The 22,489-nt window shown below is 37.5% G+C and overlaps 1 protein-coding gene across 5 annotated transcripts in view; it reads right to left on the bottom strand.

Annotated features, from left to right (window-relative positions):
• Positions 1 to 22,489, bottom strand: part of CCDC192 (coiled-coil domain containing 192) — a 222,190-nt gene that overhangs the window by 99,793 nt on the left and 99,908 nt on the right. The gene's annotated exons all lie outside the window — the stretch shown is intronic.

Raw genomic sequence — 22,489 nt, forward strand, 5'->3', positions numbered from 1 at the left:
GGATTCTCCAGGCAAGAACACTGGAGTGGGTGGCCATCTCCTTCTCCAATGCATGAAAGTGAAAAATGAAAGTGAAGTTGCTCAGTCGTGTCCGACTCAGCGACCCCATGGACTGCAGCCTTCCAGGCTCCTCCGTCCATGGGATTTTCCAGGCAAAAGTAGTGGAGTGAGTTGTCATTGCCTTCTCCCTGGAGCTGCTACTTGGCATTATTCAACCTCTTTGGGAGAAGGTTTTATCCTTGCTAGAAAAGCCCCAGGGGGCTTCCCTGGTGGCTTAGTAGTAAAGAATCTGCCAGCAATTCAGGAGCCTCAGGACACATGGGTTTGATCCCTGGGTCGGGAAGATCCCCTGGAGGAGAGGGCAAGGCAACCCACTCCAGTATTCTTGCCTGGAAAATCCCATGGACAGAGGAGCCTGGCAAGCTGTAGTCCATAGGATTGGGAAGAGTCAGACGTGACTGAAGCAACCTAGCAGCAGCAGTAGAAAAGGCTCAGATGGTCAGAGTGTTTGAAGTTGAGTTACCATAGCAATAGGATATTTGTGCTATACAGATTCTGGTCACATGATTGAGGTGGAGGCTACAAAATAAACATTGCTTTCACAGTGTTGGGTTGTAGGGTTTGGGGCACAGTGGTAATGGGAATTGGAAACTAGGAAATCTAGTCTTAACACTTTTAGGGTTCCTTTTCTTAGTCTCATTTTCTTTTTACCTCTTCTCACTACTGACAAGAGAAAGGGAAACTCAGCAAGTAATCAATACAGCAGAGTTTAGTCTTTAAAAAAGGTCACAGAGGACCATAGAAAGGAAGTTTTAAGAGAGCCCTTGGGAAGACTTCAGATTCCTGACAGCTCATCCACTAATCCCCAGAAAGCAACTTTGTATGTCTTCCCACTTTCAAAAAAGAACTACTGTCAATTGGATTTTATTTCCTGGACATGTTTATGTTTACTATTGTGTTTAGAATGTTTCTTGAAATTTAATGTCTTTTGATGACAGGGATATTTTCTCAGTATCCTCAAAGTCTTCAGTAATATCTTGCGATTTTCAATTAAACAATCTAGAACCCTTTAAGTAATCATTTCAATGGCTCAGCAGGTAAAGAATCTGCCTGCAGTTCTGGAGACAATAGGAGACGCAGGTTTGATCCCACAAAGAGGTGGCACAACTGAGTCACCAAGCACACAGAACTTTCTAATCATAATTTTTTCTAAGTGAAAGTAAAGCACCCTACTGTCTGACTGTTCTGTGCTCATCAGTACCTGCTACCTGTCAACTATGTGTGTGACAATCTCTTAAGTGTTCTGCTAAGTCACGTCAGTTGTGTCCGACTCTGTGGGACCCCAAAGATCACAGCCCACCAGGCTCCCCCGTCCCTGGGATTCTCCAGGCAAGAACACTGGAGTGGGTTGCCATTTCCTTCTCCAATACATGAAAGTGAAAAGTGAAAGTGAAGTCGGTCAGTCGTGTCTGACTCTTAGCGACCCCATGGACTGCAGCCTACCAGGCTCCTCCACCCATGGGATTTTCCAGGCAAGAGTACTGGAGTGGGGTGCCATTGCCTTCTCCAGTAAAGTGTTCTAGGGACAACCAAATGCAAATACTGCTTTCTCTGTGCTATCAACTGAGACAAAGTTTGACAGTCTATTAGGTGTCAGGGAGATGAAATCGAAGAGTCAAAGTGGGGGTGACTCAAGTAGATAACATATTTGTATAACCAATGCTTTTCTAGAGTTCAATTTCAGAAATTCAGTATGAATTCTGGGCTAATTCTTATTCATTATTAAATAATGAGTATTTGTTTTGATAGTAATGGGTGCCATTTTTCAGGGTGCTTCTTAATACAGAGCTAAAGCATAATCCCTATGCACAGAGCATTTGTCTTCAAATAAGGGAGAAAAATATTTCTCTAGAATCACCGTAACCTGGGGCATTAACTGAGGAGGGTCATAAGAAGACCCAGCATTCAAAGGAAGAGAAAACTTTTGGTGACGGGTTCATTGGGGACTTGACTAAACTTGATTAGGAATTTAGCCCTAGAAATTGGGCAAAAGGAATTTTATAAGAGGCTCCAAAGGGAAACTATTAAAGTGAATTTGGGAAACTTTGCAGATTCTGGGTTGAAGCTGAAAAACGTGAGCTACTTCCTGGTATATGAGATTAATTTTCTCATCATTTTTCAGTTTAAGTAAATATGCCACCTAGTTGAGAATCCCTCTGAATTTCTTATTAAATGAGATGGGATGTATATGTGCCCAGTAGACATGTATGTGTGCTGGGTACACATACATCCCAGGGCATGGCAATCCACTCCAGTATTCTTGCCTGGAGAATCCCATGGACAGAGGAGCCTGGCATTCGACAGTCCATGACTTCACAAAGAGTCAGACACGACTAAAGTGACTTAGCCCACAAGCACGAATGTATGTGTATCCAGTACATACCATAGAACAAGTAGAAAGAACTAAGCTTGCCTTTAAAATCATACCTCTTAGCTTAATTTAAAGACATGACCATTATTTTTAATCTTTCCTCTCAGGTTGCATGTACTTTCTGAGACAGTTGACAGAATTTGGCTGACAAAGCAAATTTTTTGGAACTGTGTAGTTTTTAATTTTTATACCAATTTTCCAATAATTTAAACTCTGTTTTTCTCTGTTTTGTGAAAGGAAAATATACATTGGCCCTTGTAGGCTCCTGGAGCACTGAACAACACATCAACCCTCATTTTGTTATTGTGCAATCACATTTTCTTCACTCATTAGATGATAATGTTTTTATTGGTCCAAGACACTCGCAGCTGTATTACCTTCACTGCAGGCTGAAGCAATTAGTAGGCAGCCCTGAGGGACAGGATTGCTTGATTCTACCCAGGAGAGCTAGTTGTTTGAACAAAACAGTTGCTCCCTTAAAAAAAATTCTCCTCGTGATGATTTTAGATGGCTTTTCAATTTTAAATCTTTGCCTGAAAAGATGCTATGATTACATGTCACAATATAAAACAGATTTGTATGATTTATAAAGTTCATTTAAGCACTATAGCAAAGCCATATTAACGTTTCACTTTTTGCTATTGTGATTTTCCTTCTCTTCACTTGATCTCAAATTACTTCTTTTGGATGGATAGTAAAATATGTGTAAGATTTTTGGTGTGTGATCAAAGAGACAGTTTCAAGGTCTCTGCCTTGGTTGGAAATATGAAGAAAGTTCCTGAGAGACAAAGAACTCAATGTAGTTGTTTTTATACAGCTTATTCGAACACCACTATGCCCAACTACAGTAATACGATCTTGCTTAGCTAGAATATTTGCTTTTTTATTACCAAGGTTTATTCTAGGAACACAAGCAATAGGTTATCTACAAAAAGAATACTAGTTTCAAGCACTGGAAGTCTCTGAAGGTTCATAGAGAGTTTTGCTTTGGTAAGGAAAAATACATTTAAAATATTCTACTTCTTAATCATTTGAGCAATAAATGCAAAGCAATTCCTATAGATAAATAAGTAAGGAATAGTAAAATGTATAAGCAGAGTACAGAGAAGATAATATTCCTGCTTTCAAGAAGTTTACTATTTTATCTTTATGATGTAGTATAAACAGAGACTGGAAGAAATAAATCAAAATTCAAATCATTATATATTTATTGAGCACTGAATGTGCCTGGATTAGAAAGTAGAACAGTGAACTAAAAGCTTAAATAATTTTGAAAGTGATGCTCACTTAAAATAATTTTAACACAATACAATTTTAATATAATAAGTCAGATAATGAAACTGCTAGAATAGAGATATAAATTGTGTGCTATCAGAGAATTCATTAACTGATTATCTGTTGTCAACTCATCAGTGAACGTGAACAAGGCAGGACTGTGAAATGAGAGAAAAGGACGGGCCACCTGAGAATCTTAACACTTGGATTTTACTCCAAGAGTATTTTCTGAGTAAGAACTATATAGGGGACAACCAAAGAATAAGATTTGCTTTTAAAAAGAGAGCCAAGCCTTTCTAATGCATCCATAATTAAAAGTTTCCCTCAATTTCTATCAGCTTGCAGAATCACCCCTTTCTTTGGCTAAGTTGAGAATAATTGCTTAAAAAGATTAGCTATCTTGGCTACCATTTCAACTATCAGGAGAGGTTCAAGCCCCACGAGAGTCCACAGTAGCTTGGGGCTTGGACAGGACCTGCTGGCACAATTAGGATGCCGCGTGTGTGCGCCAAGATAATTCACAGATTCCCAGGCTCTGAGGTACTCTCATTTCATTTGGTTTTATCTAGAAAACAACAGGATATAAATATGTAGTTTGGTTTTGGATGACTTGGTTCAGAGGCAGTATAAATTATTATCCTGTTGAATTAGTAATCCAATTTCAACTTACTAATAAATTTGAAATCCACTTTGTTCCAACCCCCAATTCTGTTTCCCAAATTTCTTTTCTCCCTACAAGCAACTGCTATTTTGAATTTTTGAGTAATTCTTTCAGGTTAAAAATTTTTTATTAGTCTATTTTGTTCTATAGATTCTCTTACATGTATTTTTACTATAGACATGTTTTTATGCCTTCCTTTTTTCATACATATTTTTAAAATTTTACATTAATGCTGTCATACCATCTATAGTTGCATTTTGTTGTTTAGTTACTAAGTCACGTCTGACTCTTTGCAACCCCATGGACTGCAGTACACCAGGCTTCTCTGTCCTTCACTATCTCCCAGTGTGCTCAAACTCATGTCCATTGAGTCAGTGATGCTATCCAACCACCTCATCCTCTGATTCCCCCTTCTTCCCCTGCCCTCAATCTTTTCCAGCATCAGGGTCTTTCCCAATGAGTCACTTCTTTGCATCAGATGGTCAAAGTGTTGGAGCTTCAGCTTCAGCCTCAATCCTTCCAATGAATATTCAGTGTGGATTTCCTTTAGTCTTGGCTGGTTGGATCTCCTTGCTGTACAAAATACTCTCAAGAGTCTTCTCCAGTACCATGATTCAAAAGCATCAATTCTTTGGGGCTCAGCCTTCTTTAGGGTCCAATTTTCACATCCATACATGACTACTGGAAAAACTATAGCTTTGACTGTATGGACCTTTGTTGGCAAAATTATATCTCTGCTTTTTATATGCTGTCTAGGTTTGTCATGGCTTTCCTTCCATAGAAATATATTTATATAATAGCATATAGATAACATATATAATAGCACATCTATGTCTATATTGTAATAGTCTTCAGTGATTATCCTGGTGTAGTTTCTTCAGGGAAAATACTGAAACATGGATTATAAGGATATAGGACAGTGCATTTTCAGCTGTATTAGGTGTTTCCTGATGGCTCTAGAGTTAATATGCTAATACACAACTCATGCCACTATTTTGTAAGACCTTCCGTTTCTCACATCATCTCCAATATTTGATGCTTCTTTGATTTTTTCCAATCAAATAAGTATGACATTGTATCCTTGTATTAATTTCCATGTTTCTGATTATTAGTAAGATTAAAGATATTTTCATATATTTATCAGACATTTGTTTCACTCGTGAGTTCTACTTTTTCATGCTTTTATTTTTCATATCTTGCTGATTTTGTCTTTTTGTTTTAAAAATGATATATAAAAGTTCACATTTTTCCATTTATTTCATTACTGTTTATTTGAATTTAATCTTTGATTCTTTATTTAGCATTTTAAAATTAGCAATTAAATTTGTTTTCAACTTTTGAGAAATAAATACAGTTAAGGTTATGATTTTCCTTCTGAGTATCACTTTAATTTGTATTAAATTATATTAGGTTGCATTAAAATTATAGTTTTGTCCAGATATATGCCCAGGAGTGGGATTTCTGTATCATATGTTAATTCTACTTTTAGTTTTCTAAGGATCTACCATGCTGTTTTTCCTTTTATAAAAAAAAAAATACATAAAACAACACTTGTTAGTTGTAGACTTTTTAATGATGTCCATTCTGACTGCTGTGAGGTGGTACCTAGTTGTTTTGACTTGCATTTCTCTAATAATTGCTGACAGCATCTTTTCATGTGCCTACTGGCTGTCTGTATTTCTTCTTTGCAGAAATGTCTATTTAGGTTTTCTGTCCATTTTTCAATTGGGTTGTTTGTTTTTTTGTTGTTGAGTTGTATAGCTGTTTGTATATTTTGAAAATTAAGCCCTCATCAGTCACATTGCTTGCAAATATTTATTCCCAGTTTTTAGGTCGTCTTCTCATTTTGTTTATGGTTTCTTTTGCTGTGCAAAAGCTTGTGAATTTTTTTAGGTACCATTTGTTTGTTTTCGTTTTTGTTTTTATTGCCTTGGGAGAATGACCTAAGAAAACATTGATACGATTGATGTCAGAGAATGTTTTGACTATATTCTCTTCTAGGAGTCTTATAGTGTCGTATCTTATGTTTGTCTTTAAGCCATTTTGAGTTTGAGTTTGTGTTTGTGAGTGAGGCTGTTCTAACTTCATTGATTTACATGTGACTGTCCGACTTTCTCCACACCACTTGGTGAAGAGACTTTTTCCCATTCTTGCCTCTTTTGTCGAAGATTGAACATTAAAAAATTTTTTTAACTCAGATCTCCCTCCAGTGTCTACAGCCTTTCATGTTCAGGTTGTATAAAATGATAATTGCATCTAAGTTTACACCATCATTAATATTTTTATTTTGACAAGCATCAACCCTAAAAAAAGTTGAAAGATGAGTACGATAAGCACCATATACCCTTCATTTAGATTCAGAAACTGTTAAACTTTTTGCTGCTGCTGCTGCTGCTAAGTCGCTTCAGTCGTGTCCAACTCTGTGCGACCCCATAGACGGCAGCCCACCAGGCTCCGCCGTCCCTGGGATTCTCCAGGCAAGAACACTGGAGTAGGTTGCCGTTTCCTTCTCCAATGCATGAAAGTGAAAAGTGAAGTCGCTCAGCCGTATCCCCCTCTTCACAACCCCATGGACTGCAGCCCACCAGGCTCCGCCGTCCATGTTTATCACTCTCTTAATTACGTCGCTAATATCATGGCATAGCACTCCTACATACAGGCCGCTTTTATTGTGCTTTACTTTATTGCACATCACACATGTGCATATTTTTAGATTAATTTTTATTGGGGTGTAGTTGATTCATAATATTTTATGCATTTTATTTATAAACTGAGATTTTGACAGTCTTGTGTCAAGCAAATCTGTCAGTGCCATTTTTCCAACAGCATTTACTAATTTCACTTCTCTGTGTCACATTGTGGTAATTCTCAAACTATTTCAAACTCTTTAATTACTATATTTGTTACATTTGTTATTCTTGATGTTATTCTTGTCATTGTTTTGAGATGCCACTAACTGTGCCCATACACCCATATAAGACAGTAAACTTGATATATGTTGTATGTGTTCTGAATGCCCCTCTGGCCATTCTCCCATCTCTCTCATTCTTCTTGGGCTTCCCTATTCTATGAGACACAACAATATTGAAATTAGGCCAATGAATAACTCTACAATATCCTCTAAGTGAAAGGCCTTCAAGTGAAAGGAAGAGTCACGTATCTCTCATTTTAAATCAAAAGCTGTCAGTGATTAAGTTTAGTGAGGAAACCTTGTGGGAAACTGAGATAGACAAAAAGGTAGGCCTCTTGTGCCAAACTCTTAGCCAAGTTGTGAATGCAAAGGAAACATTCTTGAAGGAAATTAAAAGTACTACTCCAGTGAACACATTAATGATAAGAAAGTGAAACAGCCTTATTATGGATAGTAGTGAGAGTTTTAGTGATCTGCATAGAAGAACAAACCAGCCGCAATATTCCTTTAAGTTAAAGCCTAACCAGAGCAAGATCCTAACTCTCTTCAATTCTATAAAGGCTCAGAGAGGTGAGGAAGATGCAGAAGAAAACTCTGAGGCTAGTAGAGGCTGGTTCATGAGGTTTAAGGAAAAGGAAAGAAGTTGTCTCCATAACATCAAAGTGCATGATGAAGCAAGTGCTGATGTTGAAGCTGCAGGATCGAACTAAGTTAATGAATGAAGGTGGCTACATTACACAGCTGATTTTGGGGGTAAACAAAACAGCTTTCTGTTGGAAGATGTCATCTAGGACTTTCAGAGCTAGAGAGGAGAAGTCACTGCCTGGCTTAAAGGACAGGCTGACACTCATATTAAAGGGTAATGCAGATGGCGACTTGAAATTGAAGCCAGTTCTCATTTACCATTCTGAAAATCCTAGGGTCCTTAAGAATTATGCTAACTGTATCCTATCTGTACTTTAGAAATGGAACAAGAAAGCCTGGATGACTAAACATCTGTTTACATCGTTTACTGAATATTTTGAGCCTACTGTTGGGACCTACTGCTCAAAAAAAAAAAAAAAAAGATTCCTTCCAAAATATTACTACTCCTTGACCATGTACCTGGTCACTTAAGAGCTGTGATGGAGATAAACATGAATTTCAGGTTGTTTTCATGCCTGTTAACACAATATGCATTCTGTATCACATGGACAGAGGAGCCTGGTGGGCTGTAGCCCGTGGGGTCTCAAAGAGTCAGACACGACTGAGCAACTTCACTTTCACTTTCCACTTTCATGCATTGGAGAGGGAAATGGCAACCCACTCCAGTATTCTCGCCTGGAGAATCCCAGGGATGGGGGAGCCTGGTGGGCTGCTGTCTACGGGGTCGCACAGAGTCAGACACAACTGAAGCGACTTAGCAGCAGCAGCAGCAGCAGCAGCAGCAGTCCATGGATCAAGAGGTCATTTTGACTTTCAAGTCTTATTATTTAAGAAATTTCATAAAGTTATACATGCCATATATAGTGATTCCTCTTATGAATCCAGACAAAGTCAATTGAAAACCTTCCAGAAAGGATTCACCATTCTAGATGTCACTAAGAGCATTTAGATAAGCAAATGATACCACTCTAATGGCAGAAAGTGAAGAGGAACTAAAGAGCCTCTTGATGAGGGTCAGAGGGGAGAGTGAAAAAGCTTCCTTAAAACTAGGCATTCAGGAAAATAAAATCGTGGCATTTGGTCCCATAACTTCATGGCAAATAGATGAGGAAAAAGTGGAAACAGTGACAGATTTTTGGGGGGCTCCAAAATCACTGTGGATGGTGATTGCAGCCATGAAATTAAAAGATGCTTGCTCCTTAGAAGGAAAGATATGACAAACCTAAACAGCATATTAAAAATCAGAGATATCACTTTTCTGACAAAGGTCCATATAGTCAAAGTTATGGTTTTTCCAGTAGTCATGTACAGATATGAGAGTTGGACCTTGAAGAAGGCTTAGTGCCAAAAAATTGATGCTTTTGAATTGTGGTGCTGGAGAAGACTCTTGAGAGTCCCTTGGACAGCAAGGAGCTCAAACTAGTCAAGGCTGAAAGTCAACCCTGAATGTTCATTGGAAGGACTGAGGTTGAAGCTGAAGCTCCAATACTTTGACCACCTGAGGTGAAGAGCCAACTAAATGGAAAAGATGCTGATGCTGGAAAAGATTGAGGGCAGGAGGAGAAGAGGGCAACAGAGGATGACGTGGTTGGATAGCATCACTGACTCAATGGACACAAGTTTGAGCACACTGGTAGAGAATAAAGTACAGGGAAGCCTGGTAGATTGCATTCCATGGGATTGTAAGGAGTTGGACATAACTTAGTAACTGAACAACAAGAAGAACATTCATGATTCATGGAAAGAGGTCCAAATATCAACATTAGCAGGAATTTGGAAGAAGTTAATTCCAACCCTTATCAATGACTTTGAGGGCATTAAGACTTCAGTGGAGGAAGTAACTGCAAGTGTAGTGAAAATAGCAAGAGAACTCAATGTGGAGCCTGAATATGTGACTGAATTGCTGCAATCTCTTGATAAACTTGTAACAGATGAACAGTTGCTTCTTATGGATGAGCGAAGAAACTGATATCTTGAGATGGAATCTACTGCTGGTGAAGATACTGTGAATGTTGTTGTTGAAATGACAACAAAGGATTTAGAATATTGCCTAAACTTAGTTGATAAAGCAGCAGCATGGTTTGAGAAGGCTGATTCCAGTTTTGAGAAAAGTTCTACAGTGGGTAAAATGCTATCAAACAGCATTGGATACTATGGAGAACTTGTTTGTAGAAGGAAGAGCCAATTGATATGGCAAGCTTCATTGTTGTCTTATTTTAAGCATTTGCCACATTCACCCCATCATTCAATAATGACCCTCTGATCAAGCAGCAGCCATTAAAATGGAGGCAAGAACCTCTACCAGTAAAAAAAGACTGACTTGCTCATTACACTCAGATGATGGTTAGTATTTTTTTTTAGAAATAAAGTATTTTTTTTAATTAAGGTGTATACATTGTTATTTAATAGACTACAGTATATAACTTTTGTCTGCACGAAGAGATCAAAAAGTACATGTGACTCACTTTATTTTGATATTCAGTTTATTGCTATGGTCTGGAACCAGATTCACAATATCTGTAAAGTATGCCTGTACTTCAGCAAGCATCTTCTAAGAAAACATGATTCTTCTCTATGACCACAATGCCTTTTATACACCCCCAGAATTCATATTCATACAAGAATATTACCTAATAGCCAGTCTACATTTCAATTTCTTCAGTGGCTCTGAAAATAGCTCTTGTATATTTTTCTTTTTAAGTTCACATCATTCCAAGGATTATATGCCCACTGCCTTTTGTTATCATGTTTCTTTACTTTAATCTGGATAAGTCGCTGCCTTTTATTTTCTTTCATAATCATATTTTTGAAGAGTTCAGCATAAATTGTCTTGTAAAATGTCTGACAGCCTGGATTCATTCAACTATATTTTTTCACGTAATTAGGTTAAACCTTTTGGACCAGAAGAGTATATCAGATCAGATCAGTCAGTCAGTCGTGTCCGACTCTTTGCGACCCCATGAATCGCAGCACACCAGGCCTCCCTGTCCATCACCAACTCCCGGAGTTCACTCAGACTCACGTCCATTGAGTCAGTGATGCCATCCAGCCATCTCATCTTCTGTCATCCCCTTCTCCTCCTGCCCCCAATCCCTCCCAGCATCAGAGTCTTTTCCAGTGAGTCAACTCTTCGCATGAGGTGGCCAAAGTACTGGAGTTTCAGCTTTAGCATCATTCCTTCCAAAGAAATCCCAGGGCAGATCTCCTTCAGAATGGACTGGTTGGATCTCCTTGCAGTCTAAGGGACTCTCAAGAGTCTTCTCCAACACCACAGTTCAAAAGCATCAACTCTTCGGCGCTCAGCCTTCTTCACAGTCCAACTCTCACATCCATACATGACCACAGGAAAAACCATAGCCTTGACTAGACGAACCTTTGTTGGCAAAGTAATGTCTCTGCTTTTGAATATGCTATCTAGGTTGGTCATAACTTTCCTTCCAAGGAGTAAGTGTCTTTTAATTTCATGACTGCAGTCACCATCTGTAGTGATTTTGGAGCCCAGAAAAATAAAGTCTGACACTGTTTGCGCTGTTTCCCCATCTATTTCCCATGAAGTGGTGGGACTGGATGCCATGATCTTCGTTTTCTGAATGTTGAGCTTTAAGCCAACTTTTTCACTCTCCACTTTCACTTTCATCAAGAGGCTTTTGAGTTCCTCTTCACTTTCTGCCATAAGGGTGGTGTCATCTGCATATCTGAGGTTATTGATATTTCTCCCAGCAATCTTGATTCCAGCTTGTGTTTCTTTATGTTTTATACCTCTTATCAGGAGGCATATAATAACATGTTGTCCTGTGAATGTCCTAATAACGCTAGGCTGGATCACTTGACCAGGGTGGTGTTTTCCAGATAGCACCATTGTAAATCTCATTTTTCCCCATTTCTAATTAATAAGTAATCTGTAGGGGCACCTCTCCTTTAGTTTTGTTTGTTTTTTTTCTGGTTTTTGCAGCATATTATGTGCAGAAAAGCATACATATCATTAGTGTGTTGCTCAGTGAATTTTTACAAACTGAATACATCCATGTAAATAATCAGCCTCTAGCTTGAGATATATAATAACATCAGCACTCTAGAAACTCACCTCATACCTTCTTTCTGGCTCTTCGTAGGTAACTACTATTTGAATTTCTGACATCATAAATTGATTTTTATCTTATTTTATACTGTAACTAAACCTAATCACACAGGATGTCCTTTTCATGACTGGTTTATTTAACTCAAGATTATGTTTGTGAGGCTCATGTGTATCATTGTATGGTGGCTTAATTTTGCTCATTATTCTTGCTGTTAATCTTTTGTTGTATGAATATATAAATGATTTTTATCCATTCTCTTATGGATTTAGGGGTAGTTTACATTGGAGATATTATAAATAGAGATTGTGTAAACACTCTAGTATATTTCTTCTGGTTAAATTTTCATTTATGCTGGAAATGTTCCAACAGAATAGAATAGCTAGGTGACAAAATATGCCCAAGTTCAGTTTTCAGAGTTACTGTGTTAATTTACCTGCCCACACAAGTGCTTAAGTGTTCTAGTTACTCCTTATCCTTGCCAATACCTAATATTATTACTTGCTTACATTTTAGGCATTCTGGGGAGGGTATAGTGGGATCTTACCTCACTTTTAAAGCTCTCTAACTGAATCTATTTAAAAACATTTCAAAATAATAATGGCTGAGTAATACTCAGCCATTAAAAAGAATACATTTGAATCAGTTCTAATGAGGTGGATGAAACTGGAGCCTATTATACAGAGTGAAGTAAGCCAGAAGGAAAAACAGAAATACAGTATACTAACGCATATATATGGAATTTAGAAAGATGGTAACAATAACCTGGTGTACGAGACAGCAAAAGAGACACTGATGTATAGAACAGTCTTATGGACTCTGTGGGAGAGGGAGAGGGTGGGAAGATTTGGGAGAGTGACATTGAAACATGTAGAATATCATGTAAGAAACGAGTTGCCAGTCCAGGTTCGATGCGCGATACTGGATGCTTGGGGCTGGTGCACTGGGAGGACCCAGAGGGATGGTGTGGGGAGGGAGGAGGGAGGAGGGTTCAGGATGGGGAACACATGTATGCCTGTGGCAGATTCATTTTGATATTTGGCAAAACTAATACAATTATGTAAAGTTTAAAAATAAAATAAAATTAAAAAAATAAATAAATAAAAACATTTCAAAATAGTCAACACTAAATTATATTTGCTGAACTCTGTTACTTATTTTTTTTTGCTTGCCACTAATTTTTGCATCCAGCTACTATGCTATATTGGTTCAATTTCCTGCTTGATGACAAATACTAGAAATTCTTTCCATGAGAAGACAGTGTAATCTTTCTGGCTCCATTTATCTAATTATTTTATTCCACTTTGATCTGAGTGATAGTTTAGTTGTGTATGGAGTTTGGGGATGAATATTATTGTCTCAGCCCTAGGAAGACTCTTTCCCATTGTCTCTTGCCAATACTCGTTGTTGATGAGAAGTCTGCCATCAGTTTGTTTCTTTACAGGCATATATCTTTTCTCTCTGGTGGATTTTTAAGATTTTCTCTTTTTTTGGCATTGATCATCAAAAGGTTACATTATTACTTTTTTTAAAAAATGTATTTATTTTTTAATTGAAGGATAATTGCTTTACAGAATTTTGTTGTTACATTATTACTGTTTGACATTTTACTACAATGTACCTGTATGTGAATTTACTTACATTTTTTCTACTGGAAACTTGATTAAATTCTTCAATTTGGAGCTATGTTTCTTATATACAAGAATATTCACATTCATTATTTGAATATTTCTTCTCCTCTATTCTCTGTCAGTATTCTGAGACCTTCTCATTCTTTTTCTTCCATATGTCTTAAATTCTCTTTCATATTTTTTCATTTATTTATCCCTCTGTGCTGGATTCTGTGTGATCCGAGAGAATCTTCTCTCTTCCAATTCACTTATCTCTCTCTGTTAATCTAATGTTAAATTTGTTCTTTTAAGCTTTTAAAATTTTTAATTACTATATTTTTTCTTTCTAGAATTTCTGTTAGGTGATTTTTCAGATCTTCTTATTCTTTTTCATACCACCTTGCCTTTGTTTTATGTTTTCCTTCCTTTCCTTTTTGAACATTATAAATAATTTGAAGTCCTTTTAAAATTACTTCATTATCTCCTTTCCCAGAATGCTATGCAAATCCTCCATTTGTTTGCCAATTCACTCTTTATTCAGCGTAGTCCTCATGTTATAATCTCTTCTTTCTTGCAGTTTATCTCTGTGGTAGTCCCATTTGCATTAGTCTTTGATGGATTTTTAATGTTAATTTCCCAGCTTGGGGATATAGGGCTTTGTGTATCACACATAGTCAGACCTCTATTCATGAACAGAGCAAGCTTAGGTTTTCAGTTTCTTGTGTCTGATTATATTTCAACATACAACTGTGGATAGAAACTTCCTCCTAATTATTCCAGAAATTTCTTGTTTCCATTTCATTTGTGAAACAGACTTTCCTGACCCCTAGCTTTACACATGAAGGTTCAATTCTAACTCTTTGCTCCCAGAGTCCTATGGTCTAGTTTATCTTCTGCAAGTCCTCAGCCATTTATTGATAACTTGTTCCTAATTTCTATTGAGCTTTTTGGGATCAGCTTCAGCTCAGCACTTTCACTTTGAGTTATACTGCACACCTGACATCTGAAAATTTCCTCTTTTTTTTTTTAGTTCCAATTTGGACTATATATTCAAGGTTTTTTAAAATGGGATGGGGGGATTGTTGTAACCCAACATTTCAACATCTTCACAGCAGCTTGGGAGAGTTCCTGCATGATATGTCTTCTTTAAATGTGCAAAGTCCTGGGTCATTGTCCTTTGTTTTCACTTCTGGTTACTTCTTTACCCAAAAGTCTGCTAAGGGAGTTGATTCTAAGGTGGAATAAGTTTCTTCTTATTTGATAATGCCCATTTTTACTACTTCAATCTTTTTTTTTTTTTTAATGAAGATAAATATTAAAAAAAAAAAAAACCTTGAAGTTTGACAGTGTCACTGTCTGACAAAGAATATCAAGGATATAGTTTCTACCACTATGTCATAATATTTGAAATTCTACCATTAGGAATTACTTTTATATAGTTACTATTTTAATGACTCCTAAAAATTAGTATGTTACATTCAGTGATTAAGACCTCAAGAAATCACTTCCTTTTTGTCATTATCTGATTTCCTAATAACAACTATCTGAAAAAACCCATGCATACGAGTGTTGATTTTGATGGTAGTAAAGTTATGTGAGAAAACTCAGACCCTGTAAAGATGTCACATGCAATGTTTGCTAATTCTATAATTGGAGTTGTATTAATATATGTAACAGTTCAGTTCAGTTCAGTTACTCAGTCATGTCCGACTCTTTGCGACCCCATGAATTGCAGCACACCAGGCCTCCCTGTCCATCACCATCTCCCGGAGTTCACTCAGACTCACATCCATCAAGTCGGTGATGCCATCCAGCCATCTCATCCTCTGTCGTCCCCATTTCATCCTGTCCCCAATCCCTCCCAGCATCAGAGTCTTTTGCAATAAGTCAACTCTTCTCATGAGGTAGCCAAAGTACTGGAGTTTCAGCTTTAGCATCATTCCTTCCAAAGAATACCCAGGACTGATCTCCTTCAGAATGGACTGGTTGGATCTCCTTGCAGTCCAAGGGACTGTCAGGAGTCTTCTCCAACACCACAGTTCAAAAGCATCGATTCTTCAGCGCTCAGCTTTCTTCACAGTCCAACTCTCACATCCATACATGACCACAGGAAAAACCATAGCCTTGACTAGACGAACCTTTGTTGGCAAAGTAATGTCTCTGCTTTTGAATACGCTATCTAGGTCGGTCATAACTTTCCTTCCAAGGAGTAAGCGTCTTTTAATTTCATGGCTGCAATCACCATCTGCAGTGATTTTGGAGCCCAGAAAAATAAAGTCTGACACTGTTTCCACTGTTTCCCCATCTATATATGTATACGTAGGCATGTATGTGTGAATACATACACATACAGTATTCTAAAGCATGATTCATTTTTATAATTACAGATTTGATTTTAAATTCATTTCTTTTTTTTTTACTACAGTTAGTGCTAAATGCTTATGAACTTTAAAAAATACAGTATTAATTTTTGACAGAATAAATACAAAAACTTTGAGACAGAAGAAATAATTGAGGTTTTAGGGGAAAAACATTCATTTTGCTATTAGGATTTATTTTCCAAACTGTCAAATTAGATTTAGAAAACCTCTATCCCTTTTACAAAAAAGAAAAAAAAAAACCACGCATGTCAGCTTGTACAAATTTAGACGTGACATCCCTCAGAATTAATTGTAAACAACTCAGCAGCCCTGGAGGTTTTGCCTTTGAGCCAGGCTTGCTAGGTGAGTTTACTAAAAACAGTGGATTAACAGATACTCAATTATGATTTCTGTGGGTTGCCAAACTACATTCTTAAACTATCATTTAGCATTCTATATTTAGATAACTTAAAATTTTTACTTTTCCATAAAGAATAATTTTTTTTAAGTTCATTTGTGGATTATAAAGTCATCGGAGTAGGGGGAAGCAGTGTCCGTTTCCTTTGCCTCCCAAACCCTCTGACCCTATGAATTTGAGCTTGGTGATATGGGCTGAATTGTCTCTCCCCACCAGAAGTTCATATGTTGATGTCTTAACCCTCAATATGTAGCCTTTTATATTTGGAGATAAGGTCTTTAAAGAGGTAATGAAGGTAAAATGAGATCTTTAGTGTGGCCCCTAACTCTGTGTGACTGACGTCCTCAGAACAACGTGCGCTCGTAAAAAAGAAGAGCCATGAAGACGCAGCAAGAAGATAGCTGTCTTCGAGCCTGGAAGATCTCAAGAGAAAGCAACCCTGCCAACACCTTGATTTGGGACTTTTAGCCTCCAGAAGTATGAGAAAATACCTTTCTGTTATCTAAGCCACCCAGTCCGAAGTATTTTGTTATGGCAACCTTAGCAAACTAATACCAGAGTAATAATTCCTTTTCTTCAGTCTCCACAGTAATTAGTGGATATCCCTGCCAGAGTTCAGTTTCATTGCTAGTCTTTGAGGCCTGGGAAGGACAAGAATGTATCCATTGACAAAAAATTAACAAGATAAAACACACCAGCACACTAGAGGAAACCTTTGTTTTCTAGAGGCTGAAAAGGCAACTGAATATTTCTTGAATGTGAGCATTTTGCTGTTTTTATTTCTTTGCTATATAGAATGTAAAAAAAAAAAAAAAAAACAGTCTGAGAGATAAATTTGATATAAATAAAAGGTAGGTAAGAAATAGGAATTCACATTTTTTTTGGTTCCACTTCAGATTTTTTTCCCAGGGAAATGGATAATTTGTTGCAAAAATGTACACTTTTTTCCCTTCCTGCCTGGTAAAACCACCAGGATGTTTTCTCACTTGTCAGAGATCCTTATCTATGTCTATTCTGCCATCAGTATACAGTTGCGGGGGTTACAGCTGGGGAAACCAGACTGCAACTATATTCAAGAGTATTTAATGCCTCTATAGAAATCAGTGGAGCCTGGCAGGCCCCAGTCCACGGGGTCACAAAGACTCAGACTCGACTTAGCAATTGAACAACGACAACAGCAACAACATAGAAATCAACAAAGACACAAAGCCCTGATTCTGGAGATTATTTATCTGAGAAGTAAAATAACCTTTAAAAAAACTAAAAATAAAAACCCAGTAAAACAATGTATTTCTTCATTAATTTTTATTGCAGATATTTTAAGAAATTGGACAATTTTTACTTTGATAATTTTAAAAATACATTTTCATGGTGTTTGCTATTCTTCACCTAGCTCCTCCTCCAGCAATTTCTTTTGTTCCTTCCTATTTCTTCTTTTTGGTTTCCAGCAACGATGTTAAAAATAAATAAACGCTTTAGAATTTGTAGTGCTGTCACACATATTTGAAGAACAAAGGTGGGAGGTAGTTTGCGTTTTCTTCTTTGCAGACTCCAGAAAATGTTTATGAAGTTAGCTACCATAAAACAATTCTGAAAAACAAACAAACAAACAAAAAAAAAAAACCATGTGCAGGAGAATCTAAATTTCCCATTTTATTCGCTTGATTTGCACTTGAGACTTTTCCAACCCACCCTTCTCTCACTTTTCACTTCAGATCTGCAGTTTCAACTTACTTCTAACCAAGTGTACTTATCATGCCCCCTAGGCAAATCAAAGGCAGTGTATTCAAAATGAAATTGATTCTCTTTCCCCCACCTATTCTTCAATAGCTTCATCCCTCTGGGAATGTCACTCACCTTCCAATCCATCCTCAAGCTTTTGCATCTGATGGGGTTCTCCCCGTTCCCTCTGCATGTCGCCAGTTCTCACAGTCGACCTTCCTTTTTCCTTCCCTGTTGTCTCCATCCACAGAAACGTCTCCATCACCTTTGACCCAGGTTCCTGCAGTACGTATCCTGGGTCCATCCTCTCCAGTTCATTTTCTACATTGCCCTCAGTTGGACATTTCTAAAATACCAACTTGATTATATCTACAACCATTCAGTGGCTGCCATCTGCTCTTAGCCATACTTACCTTGTTAGACTTATTTCTGGACATCTTTCTATTCCAAAATATGCCTGTGCTCATTTTTGAATAAATGAACGTTATTTCCCTTTGCTTGATAGTCTCGCTCACCTGTACTCTTATGCGTATTTTGGGTCTCAATTCATATGTCATTTCTTCTAGGAAAACCCCTCACCTTCTCCCAGCCTCAGTTAAGGACTCTTGTCAGGTGTTGTCACGAAGAGGTGTATTTACCCCTACCTTAGGGGTCATGCTGCTTTGCAAATGCCTTTTAACTTGATTCAGTCATCCACCAGTCTGAGAGTGCCAGAGGACAGAGGCAATCTTCATGCTATTCACTGTTCTGTGAACACAGAGCCTGGCACATAACTGATGATGAATAAGTATTTATTAAATGAACAGATAAAAAGTAATGAGAAAACAAAATTCACACTATTTCTGACGGACCCCTTGTTTTGTCTTTTTGTTTGTTAGAAGTGTAACAGATTACTCAAATGTGCTTGAAAAATCCAGAGGTTATCTTATGTGAAGTGAAAGTGTTAATCACTCAGTTCTGTCCAACTCTTTGTGACCCCATGGACTGGGGCCTTCCAGGCTCCTCTGTCCAAGGAATTCTCCAGGTAAGAATACTGGAGTGGATTGCCATTCCCTTTTTCAGGGGATCTTCCCAACCTAGGGATTGAACCCTGGTCTCCCACATTGCAGGCAGATTCTTTATTATTTGAGCCATCAGGGAAGCAAAGGAACATTTATCTTATTTCCTTATGAGAATTAAGGTATTCCCATAAGGAGTCTTCTTCCTTATTAGTCCTTATTCCTCATACAAGTCTCAAGGACAGTGTGGTGACAGGGAAGAAAGTTAAATGGTTCTGATTCCAAACGGATCACAACATTGACTCTTTTGTCCATTCCTGCTACTTAATAAAAGAACAAACAAGTAAGCACCATGACGCACTGCTCTTCTCAAGTGTAATGTATTCTTCCCAATGGTTTCTAATTATTCAAAAGAAGTCTTGCTTTTTCCCCCAGAGTACATGCATCAAAAGTGAAGAATAAATTTCCTTAAAACATTAGATAGAGATTTTTAAAATAACGAATCAGACCTGCAAATTGTTAGCAAATAACGGGTGGGAAATCCTTGAGCTTGGTCAAAGATTTTACACAGGGAGAGTCCAGGTATATGTATGCCTCTTGTTTTTCTTTTCCAGAAACTACTAGGACTACTCCAAAGGAGTAGGAAGTTACTATCTGACAGATTAGATCAAGTTGGAGGAAAGAGCTCCTTTATTGTTTTGACATTTATATGTTGGTCCAGTATTTCAATAAAGTCCTTGTACATTGCACAGCTGTGTCCGATGCAGGAGAAGTTGCCAGTGTTAATGACAGCAGCACAAAGAGTTCTTCTGCTGACCGTGCCTAATACTTTTATACTGATTAAATATTTAAGAACCAAAAGGTTCCGTATTTAAAGACAATAAACCATGCCAATGTAAATCAAAGTTTGAAAATGTCAGACAGCTCTAAGACTTTGGGCTAATCATTCACCATGAGAATGATAAAAATTTTCTAAACTGAAACTGAGTTTTTCTATGCTGCCATCAAGTATATTTAAAGTGGGGGAGACTTTCAGGGCAACATTCTTCTTTTTTTAGGATTTATTCCCAAAGGACACAGTGAATGTTATATCCCACCCCCCCTCCAAAAGTAGGTGTTAGAAGAAAGTGCTCAAAACTGCCTTTGAAGTTTACTACCAAGATTCAGAGTCGTGACAGACCAAATGGGTATTTGGTGCCTGCGGAAAAACCTGTACTCCTTTTACTCGTCCTAGAAGGAATGAAAACACAATTCAAGTGTTCTAGAAAGGGCTCTGCATTCTGGGAATTTTCAGGGCTTAATTTGTAAAGCCTGCCCAGTCCTCCTCATATTTTGCTTCTTCCACCGCCAATGCCTTGGAACACAGGCCTCGGAGAGCCAACCTAAGCAGCGTAATTCATCCACTTCACTGATGTGTTATTCAGCATTTCTGTTTTCTCTTGATCTATCATATTTTAAAAATAAGTATAAATGTTTTAATAGTTGACTTCAAATTATCTGTAGAAAGGTAAAAAAAAACATGATTCTTTTTAAAAAAATATTAAAATTATCACCACGATGTCATCAGGACACTTGGAGGTAGAAAAACCTGAGAGGTGGTCTTTATTCTTGTTTTCTAGTAAAACATACTTAGTTCTAAGTGCATTACAAAATTTATTTCAAGATCGTGATGGGTCAAAACTCAGCAAGGAGAAGAATGACTAGGTTTAAACCACAGAAGAATTGGAGACAATTGTCTTTTGAAGACACAAATTCCAGATTTTCTTAAAGCCAAATTTTGGCTAAAGTCTTAAAGTACTCTTAAAAGGTAAACAGAGAGTGCATTTTATCTGTGGTTCAGAAACACACAGACTGGACATGGGACAGCCAAAAGGAGATAAGAATTTGTCACTTGTTTAGTTTAATCTATGCTAAAATTGTTTCTTTGGCGAGTCAGCTGTGCCCCAGTAAAAAATAAAAGGCTCATGTTTATATCTCTCTGACTTTAATACATTTCAGAGTATGTTGTGATTTAAAGCACTGGTTCTTACATTTTTCTTTTAATCATAAACCATTTTAGTGAAGGAAGATGGAGAAAGCCAAAATCTCTAGTCAATCTACTTATTTATTTCTCCTTTTCAATTAAAAAGAACTCAGTGATAACAAAGAAGGAAAAAAGAAACAATTTGTAGTCTGAGCTTATATACATGTGCTCTAAACAGTGCCCTCTAAACCAAAAAATAATACATGTATTTTTATCACACTTATCTTGATAGTGTGTTGTAACTCACTTAGTCTGCACAAAGTCAATTAGCACACTTACCAACAGGGTGCATGTAAGTAGCCATTTCATGGAGGTGGATTGAGATGGTGACATGTGGGTCGTATATATTTTCTCTAGCATTAGTGACTTGGGTGATTCCTATTTAAACTTCAATATGTGCATATTCTAATAAGTAGTTCTTTGAAAGATATAAGCTAATAATGCAAATATTCACTAACAATAACCAAGTAAGCTTTAACCAAATGATCCTCAGGAACCAGAAAATCCTCAATAAATGAAAAATATGAAGATAAACTGACATTAATTTGTAATTACAAAGCGAAGATAAGTCACAAGGTTGATGAAGCCCTGAGAACACAGCACACTGGTTGTTTACAGGCATTCCAGCAGCTCTCCAGCATTGCAGACATTGTCACAGACTGAATACTTATAAAATACCTTCTTCCTGAAATTCTAGCATGTGCCAAGTTTAGTTTATGAACCTCAAATATTGGTCATGAGTACTAACTTATCTTCTATTTAACTATCAGAAAAATCTTTAGTTTTTCATAAAAGTGAAAGTGTGTGTGAAACTGTATATCTTTGGCAATAAATAGAAGAAAGGGCTTGTACTTTTGGATTGGTTGAAGGCCTTCAGGAGGCCTTCAAAAGAACCAGGGACTGTGGGCTATTCCTTTGGAAACCTAGGTATACCAAACCTAGAAGAGCTGTGGCCTCCTGAGCTGTAACTTGAAAGGCTGGTGAACCACTGAGAGCCAGAAGTGTGCCTGATGGGGTATATATCTGGCCGTGCTTCAAGGACCGGGGTGCTGCTGAGACATTTCAGCTGCTTATGGGCTTTGAACCAGATGGCCTCCAAGGGTCCTGCTGACATTGGGAGTCACTATTTATGGCAGATGAGATGACCACATGTTTCTGCTCAGAGCTTTATTTGCTATACAGTTTATTTCAAAGACAGTACTCTTTATGTTCTGGAGAGATACCACACATACGACCTGCTGGCTTCTGGGCTACGTCTTAGAACCGTTCCTCTGATGCTATTGTGGATAACTTGTTTTTATACTCGTTTTAAATTGGGAATAAGTCTTAACAGATAAAACAGAAGCAGTACTATTAGCA

The sequence above is a fragment of the Bos javanicus genome, chromosome 7, assembly GCF_032452875.1.
Source record: "Bos javanicus breed banteng chromosome 7, ARS-OSU_banteng_1.0, whole genome shotgun sequence".
Taxonomy (NCBI): domain Eukaryota; kingdom Metazoa; phylum Chordata; class Mammalia; order Artiodactyla; family Bovidae; genus Bos; species Bos javanicus.